Here is a 15,497-nt window from a genome sequence, read left to right as displayed (position 1 = left end):
CGAGAGGCTTGTCAAGATCTCCATCGTGCAGCGTCAGATCTGGCTCCACAAGTACGTCCCTAGGCCAACCAAAGCCACTGCCTGATCAAGGAATCCATATAATCCTTGTTGCGTCTATGTTCATGCTAGCTAGCTAGCTAGCCAGATACACCAATTATGGATTTGTAGCGCACAACTTCAAATAAAAATTGTAATGTTGTGTTTAAAGGAAAGAAATATGTGCTTGAGATTGAAAGAAAAAGTTAGTTGTTTATGAAAAAGCATGTCATTTATCTATTGAGCTAGAACGGAAATCCTATTGGGCAATTAAATATCTTAACTATGATTTCAAACTTGATGAAGAAAAGAGGTTATTTAATGTCAGTTATCTTGATGAGTGGAGAACATAAGCTTATGAAAAATGCCAAGTTGTTCAAAGAAAAGAAAAAAGATGGCATGATAAAAGGATTTAGAAATTACATTTGAACATTGATGTTGAATTTCTTTTGTACAAGTCTCATTTCAAACATTTTGCAGGCAAACTTCTTTCCAGGTGGGAAGCAACATATATCGTCAAAGAAGTTTACCATTTCGAAGCTATCAAGATCAATAATGCTAAAGGACATAAACCAAAGGTAGTTAATGAGCAAACACTAAAACATTATATTGTAGGTAATCCCATTCACATAGATTCAGACGTTATTCAATTAACTAGACCAGAAGAATGCATAGAAGAAACCATTCGGGAAGCCTACAGAGCTCGGAAAATTGAATTGGTACGTGGTGCGGTAAGTAGACAGATTTTTAAAATTCTAAAATAATAATATATCTGTCCATTTTGGAATATTTAATAAATTTTGGGGAAAAGGAGCCTAGGGTGCACTAGGGGCCCACACGCCTTGGTGGTGCCCCCCTAGGGCACGTTGTGGGGCTGTGTGGGGCCCTGTACACCTTCCCGACTCCGTCCCTTTCCCGTATGCTTGTTTCGCGCAGAAAAAATCCCTATAAATTCCCCCGAGATGTTTTGATATACGTATGACACGTTTTCCTCCTATTTTCGTTTCAATCTTGTTTCTCTCAGGGTTTCGAGATCTAGATCACTATGTCGTCATCAAGCTCTACAAGGATCGGTTCTTTGAGAAGGTCATCAACCCTTATCTCCCTGGGTTATGATGCATGTCAAAACCTTGGAGCATGGGGATGGGGTGTTACACATCGAGGATCTTGAAGGGCCCAAGAAGGAGGGATATGAGAAGGCTAGGCTTAGTGACATGGAGCAAGAACTCTTCAAGTGCCAGAGGATGGTGGAGCGCGGACTAGATGCAAATCACACCATGATCACGAAATTGCTCCATGAACAGAAGTGGGAGAGTGCCAAGACTAGGGAGGCAATTGATCGCCTCCAAGTCAAAGTTGAAGATCCTCAAGCTCTAATTTATTATTTGCATAATCAAAACTATGAGTATGAAACCAAGTTCAAGATGATCGTTTTGGCTGCAAATTCCAAGATCCCAGAGACCACTTGGAAGAAGGATGACAAGTGTGTTCCATCACCACCGCCATCACCAAAGAAGGAAACATGGGTACTTGGGTATGGGCGCCACCCTTGGCTTGTTCCAAACTTGGGGGAGGTGCCCTAGTATCATACGACAACCTGTATCATTATTAATATCTATTATCGTGGTTCAGTAAAGGTTGTAGTATGAAATAGATTGCAATGTGTGTTGTTCCTTTGTATTTTCGTTGTATCCGTTGGTGAAAGTATCTATAATAAAGAATAGCATGAGTATCTTGTTTGCTTTATCTTTATTGTGTATCCTCGCATTGCACTTCAATTTCATATGCTGATCTTATGGGAAGTAGTGTCTTCACATTGGGTTTAGGAAGTAAAATCTATTGAAATTTATCAAACACAACATTGGTCATTTGAACAATTCATGAAAGATTAGTAGAACGAAGAAAATTTTCACATGCAAATATACTCTCTTGGACATATTTTGTGATTCCAAACCCTCAATGAATATTTTCACACTTGATCAAATAGTTGATGTTGGACAAGAAAGACAACGTAATGAGTTATATTTATGTATATTTCCATAGAACTTATATTGTCATTGATCCTCCAACATATGGTATTTTTTATAATCTTTGCTAGGCAAGTACTTCCGCACTAAGTGGGAACACCACTTGTGCATACAAAAACCCTAGACCCAATTTCTTCCATAAAAATCCACTATAACTACCTATGGATTGAGTAAGATCCTTCAAGTAAGTTGTCATCGGTGCATGCAATAAAAATTTCCTTTAAGTATGCATGATCTTTTATTGGAAGGGAAATAAGCTTTGTATGAACCTGTGATGGTAAAGTATTAAAAGAGATAGAATGCAAAATATTGCTTACTATCACAAGGGGAGATGTTAAAGTGATGTTCATTTTCATTATAAACTCACACATCCAACTCAAAAGGGCATGACAACCTCCGCTTCCCTCTACGAAGGGCCTTTCTTTTTTACCTTTTCCATCAACTTTATCTTTATGTTTGTGTCAACTTCTATTATTCCAACCTCAAATATTCTCCACTTGGCAAACATTGTACTATGTTAGGGAAAGATCGAGACACATATATCTAGTTGAATATATATGATCATGAGTTATTACTATTGACAATTATCTATGTGCTAAGTAAGTTGGGTTGTGCATCCTTAAACCCCTATCTTCCTTCGTGTTTGATTGAAGTTGTTTGTTCTAAAAATATGCTCCTGAGTGCAAGCAATCATTAGAAGACTATATGATAGTTGAGTATGTGAAGTTTGCTAAACAAATGAAGTTTTGCACGGGTTTTTATAAAGATTTGTCCCATTTAACAAGGGGTATTCAGAAGAAGAAAAATCTTGGGCTAGGAGGCAGTGGCCCAGGATGGCCCTGCCAAAGGTCTGCCATTGTAGTTAGCTCACAATCAAATGGTGGCACGGTGGTGTCCTGACTTGATGCTTGCACCATTGATGATGGGGGGTGGTAGCTAGAGCGACAACAAAGTTTATATAGAGAGTAAGGAATCACAATGTGCTCTATATATGTAAATGAAATCGAAAAGAAAAGTATAACATGTGAACTCCGGTGAGTTTAACATTAACCAGTACCAAAAAAAGGTACTGCAAATTGAGAAGGATATACAAGTGTTGCGCCGCATCCAAAGTGGTTAACAAACGACAGATGTATAGGTTTTAAGATGTAAACGAACCAAAAAATCAAATAAGGATGTAAAACCGGCCAAGGAACGAGAGCATCTACATCTACACGCTGGCGTTCGAAACTGATTCAAAGAGAGTTGTTTCCCGCTAGCCCATTTTTGGCATCTCATCAACCCTTCCACCGGCCGGAGCACGGCCGCGTCGCCGGACCAGGAGCAGGAGAAACTACAAATAACAGCCCATTCCCCATCGACCCATCATCTCTTTCTCGCTCCTCTCCGGCCGGCCATCCATCGCCTATCTAGAGCTAGCTAGCTACCTTCTCCGGCCGGCCGGTCGAAGCAACCAATTAACCAGAGCAACCATGGCGGCCGTGACGGTGCGCGAGGTGCTGTACATGTACAGCGTTGTGCGGCAGGCGTACGAGCGGTTCGTGTCCGTGTGCGGCAGCCCGGAGCAGGCCCAGAACGTGGTGGCGCTGCTGGTGTGGCTGGACCAGGGCACCATCTCCGCCATCCACTTCGTCCCAGCCATCAGCCCCGACGCCGTCGCCGTTGTAGCGTGGGAGGCCAACGCCGTCCTCGAGTGGCTCCACAGCCAGGTGCCTGCGGTTCCGGCCTTCCCGGTCATCTCTGCGCTCTGCATGCAAGGCGGCGTCCGCATCGACCCGGGCTTCTTCACCATCCACCAGGACATCGTCGTCCGCGGCATCGCCCACTTCCTCGACGGTGCCGGCAAGTTCGTTTTTGATGACCGCCTGCACGTCCTGCTCCGTAAATCGGAGACTGGGCTGGTGGGCAACCCACCGGAGCTCATGGCACCCTACACCCAACCCGTGGCCGTGCCTGAGGACTGCCGTTCTATGTTCATCACCTTCTCTAAGGGCATGCCCCCCTACCGTGAGGAGATCTTTGAGTACTTCAGAGAGTAAGTGTGCACTGAGAATGATTAAGTTTATATACGTGAATCTACTAAGATCTGCATGCATGCATGCGTGATGATCATGTCTGATGATGGGTGCATGGGTGCAGGAAGTGGGGTGACTGCGTGGTGAGGGTGCTCATGGAGAAGACGAAGGGAGGCCTCATGCCCATGTATGGCCGGATCATCTTCAAGACCGAGGCGATAGTGAAGCTGGTGCTCAATGGCAAGAGGCTCGTCAAGATCTCCATCGGGCATCGTCAGATCTGGCTCCGCAAGTATGTCCCCAGGCCAACCAAGGCCGCCAACCAAGGCCACTGCCTGATCGAGGAATCCATATAATCCTTGTTTCGTCTATGCTCAAGCTAGCTAGCTAGCTAGCCAGATCTACCAATTATGGACTTCTTGCGTACGAGGAATCCATATAATCCTTGTTTCATCTATACTTCAAATAAGAAATGTTGTGTTTAAGGGAAATAAAGATGTGCTTGGAAGAAAAAGTCCGTTGCTCTTAATTTTGTACCAAAGAAACCGTTTGATCACATCATCGCCTAGCTCATTCGCGTCACCAAGACCTTGACAGGCGATCACATCATTGCCTAGCTCCTTCGCATGACCAAAACCTTTTTTTTTTGCGGTGTCGCATCACCAAAACCTTGGCAAAAGTTCTTGGTTTTGATTTGTAAACTAGGCATGTCGGACCAAGCAAAAATATTAACTATTACACAACGGTCACCCATGTTGCAACGTAGATCCCTCCTCCCCCCCTTAAGTAATATTGCTAGGATTACGCAGCTGCTAATCGGATCGTATCTAATATACATGAACACAATTTGATCTGATGCGGAAATTAGGAGCAGTAGATTGATTATACCTCCGTTTGGTGATGCCATCTTGGGTCTAGAGAGGACGAAGAACTCGACAACGTCTCCAGCACCTCGTCGGAGTAATGGAAAGTTTTCACGTCAATGAGCCGTGCTCTCCTGATTGGAAAAGGAGTGATTTTGGAGTAGACGATGCCTAATGCGATGAACTGATTCGTACATGCAAATCCGCTCCTTATATAATGCATTGGCTTTGACAGTGGGACCTGAACCATATTAGCGTTAATTTAGCCCCCCAATCACGGGCATGATTTATTAATTTCCATTTAATTGATATTAATCCTGAAATTAATTAATGGGTCAACAGTAATTTATGGTAAGTAACCTTTTTGACCATTTGATCACATAATAATCCCAACATTCTCCCACTTGATTGAATGGTTAACATCATCAGTCCATACTTCGACAAAAGCATCATACCAAGGTAATGTATTCACAATAATCAAAGAGTTATTACTGGAACCCCATTATCTATAGCATAATACTCCGTCTCAACACGGATAATTATTCATGGTTGGGAGTTTGTATGTGCATGCAGGCATACTCCCTACTTATGGTCCTAGTAGTTTGTTTCTTTATTAATCATTATGTGCACTTATTTAGGGAAAACAACTTCCTTATTGTCCAGATCAAAATTTGAGATCTCATTTATACAATTATCCCACCAATCAGAGGCCTTGAGTTATACTTATGCTAGCAAAATTAATGGTAAGCCTTTAGTTTGGGGATCAGCTATCATGCACTTAGTACATATATGCTGAGTTTAATATTTGTTCTTGGACAATATCTTTCACAACATGATACTCACTTAATTGTTGTTACTCATGAACTAATGTGCGGATTTCTTATTGCACAAAAAATATTAGTTATGTAGTGTACCAATCTAAGTCCGGATAAAATTGTTCAGCCACAAGGCTTGCCTGGTTGTATCGCAACATAGCTAAAATTCAAAGTTGCTTTGTTGTCACCTTAGACAGTAGGCTTAGTAGTGGAAAACTTATTTTATATGTATTGTACCATATAGTACGAACGTGATATACTAGCTCCCACTCATCTTAGCATACATGCAATTTCCCTTCTTATTTCCTATATGAACCCATCAATTTTAATTTTCCATTGCCCTTTTGTATATAGCTCCCACTGATGAAAACATTCTATAAAGAATTAGAGTGTTTAACACCGGTGAATATTGGGCAACAATAACAAAGAAACAAAAAAACATTGTTCTTCTGGAAAAAGGGTCAATGCGAATACTTATGTGTGAAGGTAATGAAAGATTAAAACACTTATAAGTGCTAGGAACTGGACCGCATTTTTTATGCGTACTAATTCCATATCCCGAGTACTATGGAAAACTCCTGTATCAGTTTTCTTTGCTTATTTCCCTCAATGTAACTAATAGTTTAACCTAAATCAGGTAAGCCAAGTAGATGAAAGGAATGTGTCTCTTACTTAATGAGAGTGTTCATTTCTCCCCTTCGAAATATGTCTTAAATGATAGTATCATCATTTCGATGAGCACTCGTAATACACATTCAAGGATTCACAAGAGACATCACAACGAGAACTATCATGACAACTCCTAATAACACATTTTTTAAATCCATCATCTAATAGAGAAACAAAATTAGGTCCCTCTTTATGCTAGGAACATAACAATATTATTAGGATGGAGGATGAACAAATCTTCAATGCTTAAGCATAAATCCAAATGCTTGAACATCAGCCCAACTGGAAAAATCTAAGACTTGGATCCATCCTTTTGGAGTGTCCTCACAGAATGGAATCCCTGAAATGAGTTCGAAGTGTGCAAGTGGCACCTGAGTCAACTCACAATTATTTATGGGAAGATAAGTAAACCAATGATTCAGGAATTTAAGGAATTTTCATTACCCTTACTAGCAAGCCTTTGAGCCCAACTCTTTCATAACATGCCCATGAGATGTTCTTCTTCTTGAACACACATATGTATGAGCTCACTCATGGTCCACTTCTCCGTACGTGTATTATAATTGATCCTAAATGGACCATACTCCACAGGAAGGGAATTCATAATGAAGTCTACCAAAAGGCCCTCAGAAATCTCAATGCACATGCCCTCTAATTTCGCGGCCATATCGTTCATAGTTATGATATGCCTTCTAATGCCGCTTACACCATCATACTTAGTGGTGAGTATTTCCATGATCAGCGTGCTAGCATGTGCTTTTGAGGAGTTTTTGAATTGCTCCTCCACTAATGCCAGGTAAGTTTCAACACACACAAAGTCAGGAATTGCTCCCCTGATCCCATGATTTATTGTGCTTTTCATGAGCTTGATAGCCATGCGGTTGGAGCGTTCCCATTTCTCCATATTAGCCTCATAAACCTTATTTTTCTTCTTACTTTTCTCAAGAAGGCTTTCATCATCAGAAGGCGGAGGAATAGGAGCCTTTTCTCTAAGTGCACAGTCAAGGTCCATGATCACAAGGGCATTCAAAATATGCTCCTTCCAGGAAGGAAAATTAGTTTCATTGAGATGTTCAATTCCACTGATGTGCCCGAAAATAACTGATGGGTCCAAAGCTAAATAAAACATAAATAACACGGATATTGAACATTATGAAAATATCCATATATAAGGAAACTTAATGCATGATATTAATCCTACGTTGGTTTGATTAATAACATGGCAAATTTAATTAAATCCTTATTCGCAACACCGTTGGGCAGTAACAAAAAGGAACAAAATGTAATATCTTTATTGGAAAATTAATTATAGTAATCATGATAATAATCAACTTTGGTCAGAATATAATCATGCATCACAAAATTAATCATTGTAATTATCCCAAGATATATAGTGGCCTTAGATAAAAGGTCCAAAAAAATCATAATAATCATGATCACATACAACGTTGGTCTGTATGTAACCATGCAATACTAAAAGTAATCATCACAATTATTGTGAGAATATATAGCAGTGTTAAACCAAAATTTCTCGTTGGTTCCATTCTAATTCAACACTTAATGCTCATGAATAACGACCGGAATGCACATAATAAAAATAATAATCAAGCGTGTAATTTAATGAGCAGAATTAAATAATAAGGTACATCACGTGATTAACTTTTGTGCATCCCAGGAGATGATAGTAGTGCAGCCTAGGCATCACGGGCTGACGCTTAAACGAGCAGCTAACTTATAACCGGTATTAACCGAAACAAATGCATGTGTAACCTATCAAAAGTACAACAGGGCACAGGCTAAGGACGTAACTGTATGAAACAACACCCGAGAGAGAGAGAGAGAAAACTCATAAGATACTGAATCATACATCGCACAAATAATTAAACAGCTATCTATTGTTTCAAAATAACAAACATAATCCAAAAAGTAAATAAATCAGCATGTGCTCTTCCTGAAGGTACTAGGCATCGATGGAATTAAAAATTAAACAAGCTGCCCGTCCTAGTACTAGGCCATTATCCAACTCTGATAACACAAAATGCCTCTGTGCGGCCCAGTTATAAGCAAGGCCGGTCAAATGCCCACTCTTAGTGATACGCAAGTCAGTTACGCAAAGTGCAAAGACAAATCCCGAATCAACCTAGCCAGCTCTCGCTCCGCCGCCACTACTCGCGGAAAAAAAGGATCGATCGAGCGCCGGCGGCCGTTACGGTAGTGAGCCCGAAGTGTGAGAAAGGTGCTGATGCGCGCGATAAGAGGAGGAGGCCGAGGCGCTGGGAGTACCGCCCTGATGCTGCGTCCCCATAATGCGCACGGTGCCGGGAGTACCGCCCTGATGCGCGCGGCAAGAGGAGGAGGCCGAGGCGCTGCCTTAGGCGCGGCCCTAATGCACGACCGTAATGTGCGCCACGGCGGGCGCACGACCCTGAGGAGCGCGGCGGCGCATGACATGATATGCTCGTGATGCGAGTATCGCTCATGCGCAATCAAAGACGATGTCGCTCGAAACTGATGAGCGGATGCCGGGGTCCCATGTGTACAGAAGGTGGGATTTTCTGCCGATGCTGCTTAAAGCGCGCGGCGCCGATCCCTAAAACTTGTGTACGACGGCGTGATTTTGCAGGCAAGTTCTATCAGATTTGCAAATTCTTTGCTAGTAGGATTAGTCTACTGTGGATTATCAAATCGATTCATGTAATTAGATCCAACCATGCTACTGATACCAAATGTAAGTAATATTGCTGGGATTACGCAACTGCTAATCGGATCGTATTTAATATACATGAACACAATTTGATCTGATGCGGAAATTAGGAGCAGTAGATTGATTATACCTCCGTTTGGTGATGCCATCTTGGGTCTAGAGAGGATGAAGAACTCGACAACGTCTCCAGCACCTCTTGGGAGTAATGGAAAGTCTTCACGTCAATGAGCCATGCTCTCCTGATTGGAAAAGGAGTGATTTTTGGAGTAGACGATGGCTAATGCGATGGACTGATTCGTACGTGCAAATCCGCTCCTTATATAATGCATTGGCTTTGACTGTGGGACCTGAACCATATTAGCGTTAATTCAGTCCCCCAATCACGGGCATGATTTGTTAATTTCCATTTAATTGATATTAATCCTGAAATTAATTAATGGGTCAACAGTAAGTTATGGTAATTAACCTTTTGACCATTTGATCACATAATAATTCCAACACCCCCCACTGCCCTATTCTGTTATTTGGGCATGAGCACCTACATGCACCTTCCCCAACCATGGTCCTCCTCTTATTCTCCTGAGTCCATTTCAACTTTACTTTAATCCTCTCTCTATATATCGTTCTCGTTATTGTTTGTCCTTTTTTGGCGCATTACACCTCATTGGGAGCCACGTACGGTTTCCGCTCTACAGAGGGAGACATGCCTAATTAGGCTTGCTGCTCCCTTGCTGGCATGGAAGAAACATTTGCCGTTGTCTAAATATCCTTTACTTTCGTTCTCAAAACATTGGTGCACAAAAGTAGTAGATTTTATTTTCACATTGCATGTTTATCGACACCCTTGATTTTTTACTTCTTATGTTTTGACTATTGGATCAAGCCACATACATACCCCAAATGCATTGTATATTTTCTATACTTGCATGTGCTTTGTCATATGTTCTATAGAAGGAAGTTTAGTTGTTTGTGCTTGAGACAATTTAGAAGAAATAAAGAACCGCATGAGACTGAAAAAAAGCTTGTTCCTCCTTATTTTAGAAAATCATGTGACATCATTGCCTCGGTTGCCATCTCAGTATTATTCGCTTCCTCCCCACAAAACCTTGGTGTGCAAAACTCCCTAATTGTGATTTGACACTGCATATCAGACCGATCAAAAAGTACAATCGTTATACATCGGTCGACCATGTGACGATATAGATCATTGGGTTCCACTATTTGGATATTGACCACCTGCTTACATACCCCCACCACCCCACCCCCAACATACCACCGTCTAATTCAGATTGTTGCTCCTTTGTCGCTTGTCGCTATGGAAGGAACCGTATGCCATTTTCTAAATATCCTTCGGTTTCTTTCCTAAACGGTTAGTGCACATAACTTCTAGATTTTTATTTCACATTGCATATTTACGAGCACCCTGATTTGTGCACATTGTTTCAAATAACAACGAAATATCTTTTTTACTATTGCGCCAAATCACGTGAGACATCTCTCACTTGCATTGTATGTTTTCTATACTTGCATGTGCGCTTGCTGCTTCCATGCTGCCACTGAAGAAACCACATGTCACCTAGGTATCCTTTGCTTCCTCTCCTAAAACCTTGGTGCACAAAGCTATTATTATTTATTCAAAATTGCATATCTGATAGAGCAAAAGCCATAATCGTTATACAACTACCACCCATGCCACGACATAGATCCCCCGGTGCCATTGTTTGGACATTGACCGCCTCTACGTAGACCTTCCGACAATTCCTGCCTCCTCTAATTTCACCCATTTCCGCATATTCTAGTCCTCTCACAGTCCAAGTTCTTATCTATCTTTTCTTGGTGTGTGTGACACCTCTTTTGGAGCCATGTACCACGACTATAAAGTCACCTTTTACTTATGGGTGACTAAATGGGCACGTCGTTCATCAATAGATATGGTAGATCACTATTGAGTGGAGACTTTATACTTGTCAATAGTGACTTGGTATACTCTTTTTCGCTCGTCAACAGAGCTTTTGGGCATTTATATCTATGTTTTTTTCTTTTGCAAAGTCCAATTCCTATGTTTAAATCAGCTTTAGCTACTGAAATAGAATCTAACTAGCGGGTCTACCCACGCATCTGCGTGGCTAGAATTTTATTATATACTCCCTTCATTTAAAAATATAAGGTGTATTAGTTTTTCCAAAAGTCAAATGTGTGGTTGTTTGACCATGTTTTTAGAAAAAATGTGTGAACATCTACAATACCAAATTTGTATCATTAGATCCATCATGATGAGTATTTTCATATTTTATTTGCTTTGTATTGTTATTAATGTTGATATTTTATTTTATAATCTTGATCAAACATGCATAAGTATGACTTTTACAGAAACCAAAAATATTATATTCTGAAATAGAGGGAATATTGTTTATTCTTTCCACAACCATGTGTTGGCCTTTTAGAATTTTCTTTTATGTGTGCTGAAACCAACATATTATCATGAAATTTTTATTAGTTACTTGGTACTAAATTACTTATGGAATAATGGGTCATAGAATATGTTATGTTAATACAAACTTGTTAATGAAATTTGATAATATGGAAAGAAAACGATTATTTATTGCTATTATTGCATGCATTGAGGGATACCTGGGCGTAGTTACATTACATAAGTATCTATGTACATCGTTTATTTCACTATACTTTTGTTGGATATCCTTTCCTTATTACCCATCAAATTTTTCGTCCTATTTCTTGCGCGATTGTTGTCGGACTATCACATCGATATCGTCCACCCTGTCGCAAATATATAGCTTTACCCGATTAATAATAGTACCAAATAGATTGTTTGGAAATTAACAAAAAAGTTTGATATATAGTAGGGAAGTAGAAGGTTCCTATAATTTAACAAAAAAGTTTGATATATAGTACCAAATAGATTGTTTAGAAATGTGCATATATTTATGCTTCAAGCACGTGTAAATTTGCACATAAAACAATGTTTATGATTGATATTTTTAATCCTTTGTAGAAAACAAACTTGTAGTCATGAAAACTCATGCTTAAAACCTAGCACAAATCTCGTAAGTTTTACTGGAAATTTACACACACACATAAGAGAAATGTGACTAAATGTTTTCAGAAGTTTTGACATTTCAAAATATATTATTGTTACAGTGTTACCTGGGAGCTTACCCACTTTTGACATTTTTGCACTTTTTGAAACGGAGGCAAACGATAGCTAGAAGAGAAGAGAAGACCAATGCAACTTTTGAAACGTCTGGTGCGCTGCAGTACTACGCAATGGCTCCTTTGCTCGGGATCCCGTTGGAGCGGGTGGTGATGCACATGTCGACGTCGCCGCCGATGCTTCCCATCTCGGCGCATACGATCCTTGCTTGGCCCGCGTTGAGACACAGCCGAGCTGCCGCAGCTGGTACTCGGCTACTCGCATTTCTCGTATGCATTGCAACCTGCTGCTCCTCCAGCTTCACCGCGCACCGGCGTATGCACTGCCACATCAGCTGAGTTTCACGGCCGGACGCCGGCCACCGTAGCCAGCTCGCTTTGCAGCTGCACCATGAATGGCCCCTCGCTCACCTATTGTCAGTTGCCTGCTGCGAGCACCCATGCTCCCACCCGACTCTTTGTCTTTCTCTGCCATCATCAGGCTCCTTCTGCCCTGCCTGCGAGCGCCCACGATTGTTATCGAGTCGGTGCACCCACAATCCTATCAAAGCCAGCGATGCTTTAGCAGGAGCTTCTCTGTCTCGATGGTGATGGGTGTGGAGTTCGCTGGACATAGTCTCGCCAACGTCGAGGGACATGCTAGCTGGGCGGCGACGGCATTGAGGCGGAAGGAATCATGGAAAGTGGCGGCCCATTGCAAGCTTCGAGGCGATGACGTCGGTGTTAGCCTCTGGCAGCGTGTCGTCGCGGAGGTTGTGGTGCGTCTGGATAGTCGGCCTCATTAAAGATTTTCCACTGCTTCGGTGAGGATGATCCCCTTCTTCCCCCGCATTACCATGGGGTCTTTATTGTCCCTTCGTTGCTCTCTTCGGCTCAGCGGCATCTTGTCCGGAACACCGATGAGGTTCTTCCTCAATTTGATGGAGGTGGAGTCCACCTGGTGGACAGCTTCCGCGGCGACGCCGGTGCCCGCAGCGCCGCCTATTCCAATGGGATCGCAGGTGCGCTACAGGGAGGCGAGGCTGTAATTTTTTATGTACGATACAATGGAAACTCCCCTTTTAAAGGCAAAAGCATCTTATCCTAATGTGTTATGAAGAACGAAACACTAGTAGAAAACAGGGCTTTGGTCCAGGCCGGGTCAGCCCATTAGTCCCGGTTCAGTCTAGAACCGGGACCAATGTGGCATTGTTCCCGGTTCGTGAGCCCAGGGGGCCGGCCGGGCCACGTGGGTCATTGGTCCCGGTTCATCTAGACCTTTTGGTCCCGGTTGGTGGGATGAACCGGGACCAATGGGCCTCGCTCCTGGCCCACCATCATTGGTCCCGGTTGGTGGCTTGAACCGGGACCAAAGGCTCCCCTTTAGCCCCGGCTCATGTCACCAACCGGGACCAATGAGGTGCCTATATATACCCCCTCGCGCAAGAGCAGAGCACAGTGCTCTGTTTGTTCTGGCCGAGGGGGAGAGGGCTTTGTGGTGCTCTAGCTCACCTCCTATGCACATGAGGTGTTCGATGGAATGCCTGAGCCATACTACTTAAGTTTTCTCCTCTCGAAGCTCGACCTCCAAGCTCCATTTTCCTCGAGATTTGTCTAGATTTAGCGGTCCGTCACGCCCTGTCCCCGTCTTCATCGCCGTCGATCACCCGCGCCGATCTCATCACCGACACCACCGTGGTGAGCCTCTTATTCTTATCTTCTTTCTGAAAGGAAAAATATTCTTACTTGTATGTTTAGATAGATACTTGTATCATTTTCTTACATTTATTATTGCATCTTATATAGTGCGATGGTTTTGGTATCCGCCCCCGTCGGCCCTCGTCCTGTCTATGATTCGGATGTGGTATGTATATTATCTTTATAACTATTGGTTCATTTATTGTTTATAAAAATTATGCCGACCAACGTGACATAGATTTTATTTATCTAGGATGTATGTGAATCGGAAATGCCAACCGACCCTATTGTCGAGAGGTTAAATTTAGTTGAAGAAGAAAACAATTTGTTGAAGGAAAAAATAAAAAAATTGAGGAGGAGAAGATGATATTGGAGCTGCATGTTGCGGATGTCGTCGATGATCACAAGATCAAGATGGATGCAATGTGCTTGAAGATTAGAAAGATTAGAAAATATGCCATTCATACCGAGGCTTGGTATCATTATGCCGTTGGATCAATTGTTACCTTGGTTGCGATTATGATCGCATTTGTTTTCGCATTGAAATGTTTTACATAGTTTCAATGTATGGTTTAATTAATTAGATGCTCTGGAGAGCTATATGTTGTTAGATGAGAACTATGTATGCACTTTGGTTTTAATGTGATGATGGACTTCTATTAATTTGGTCACTTAATTATATATAATGCACACAGATGAACCGGCAATGGATGTACGGTGACAGACACACCTGCGAGTACATTAAGGGCGTGCATGAGTTTCTCGATGCGGCTGAGGCAAATAAGCAGAATGGTTTTATGTGTTGTCCATGCACTGAATGTGGGAATACGAGGTCTTATTCTAACCGGAAAATCCTTCACTCCCACCTGCTTTACAAGGGTTTCATGCCACACTATAATATTTGGACGAGGCACGGAGAAATAGGGGTTATGATGGAAGAAGGCGAAGAAAAAGACTACGATGACAACTATGTGCCCCATGAATAAGGTGATGCTGCAACGGGGGGAGCTGGTGAAGATCAAGAGGAACCAAACGATGTGCCCAATGATGCTGCAACATGTGAAGCTGCTGAAGATCAAGAGGAACCAGACGATGTGCCCGATGATGATGATCTCCGCCGGGTCATTCTCGATGCAAGGACGCAATGCATTAGTCAAAAGGAGAAGCTGAAGTTCGATCGCATGTTAGAGGATCACAAAAAAGGGTTATACCCCAATTGCGAAGATGGCAACACAAAGCTCGGTACCGTACTGGAATTGCTGCAGTGGAAGGCAGAGAATGCTGTGGCTGACAAAGGATTTGAGAAGCTACTGAAAATATTGAAGAAGAAGCTTCCAAAGGATAACGAATTGCCCGACAGTACATACGCATCAAAGAAGGTCATATGCCCTCTAGGATTGGAGGTGGAGAAGATACATGCATGCCCTAATGACTGCATCCTCTACCGCGATGCATACAAGGATCTGAACGCATGCCCGGTATGCGGTGCATTGCGGTATAAGATCAGACGAGATGACCCT

The sequence above is a fragment of the Triticum dicoccoides genome, chromosome 3A, assembly GCF_002162155.2.
Source record: "Triticum dicoccoides isolate Atlit2015 ecotype Zavitan chromosome 3A, WEW_v2.0, whole genome shotgun sequence".
NCBI lineage: Eukaryota > Viridiplantae > Streptophyta > Magnoliopsida > Poales > Poaceae > Triticum > Triticum dicoccoides.
The sequence above is the reverse complement of the archived record's forward strand: the minus strand, read 5'-3'. Positions refer to the sequence as shown.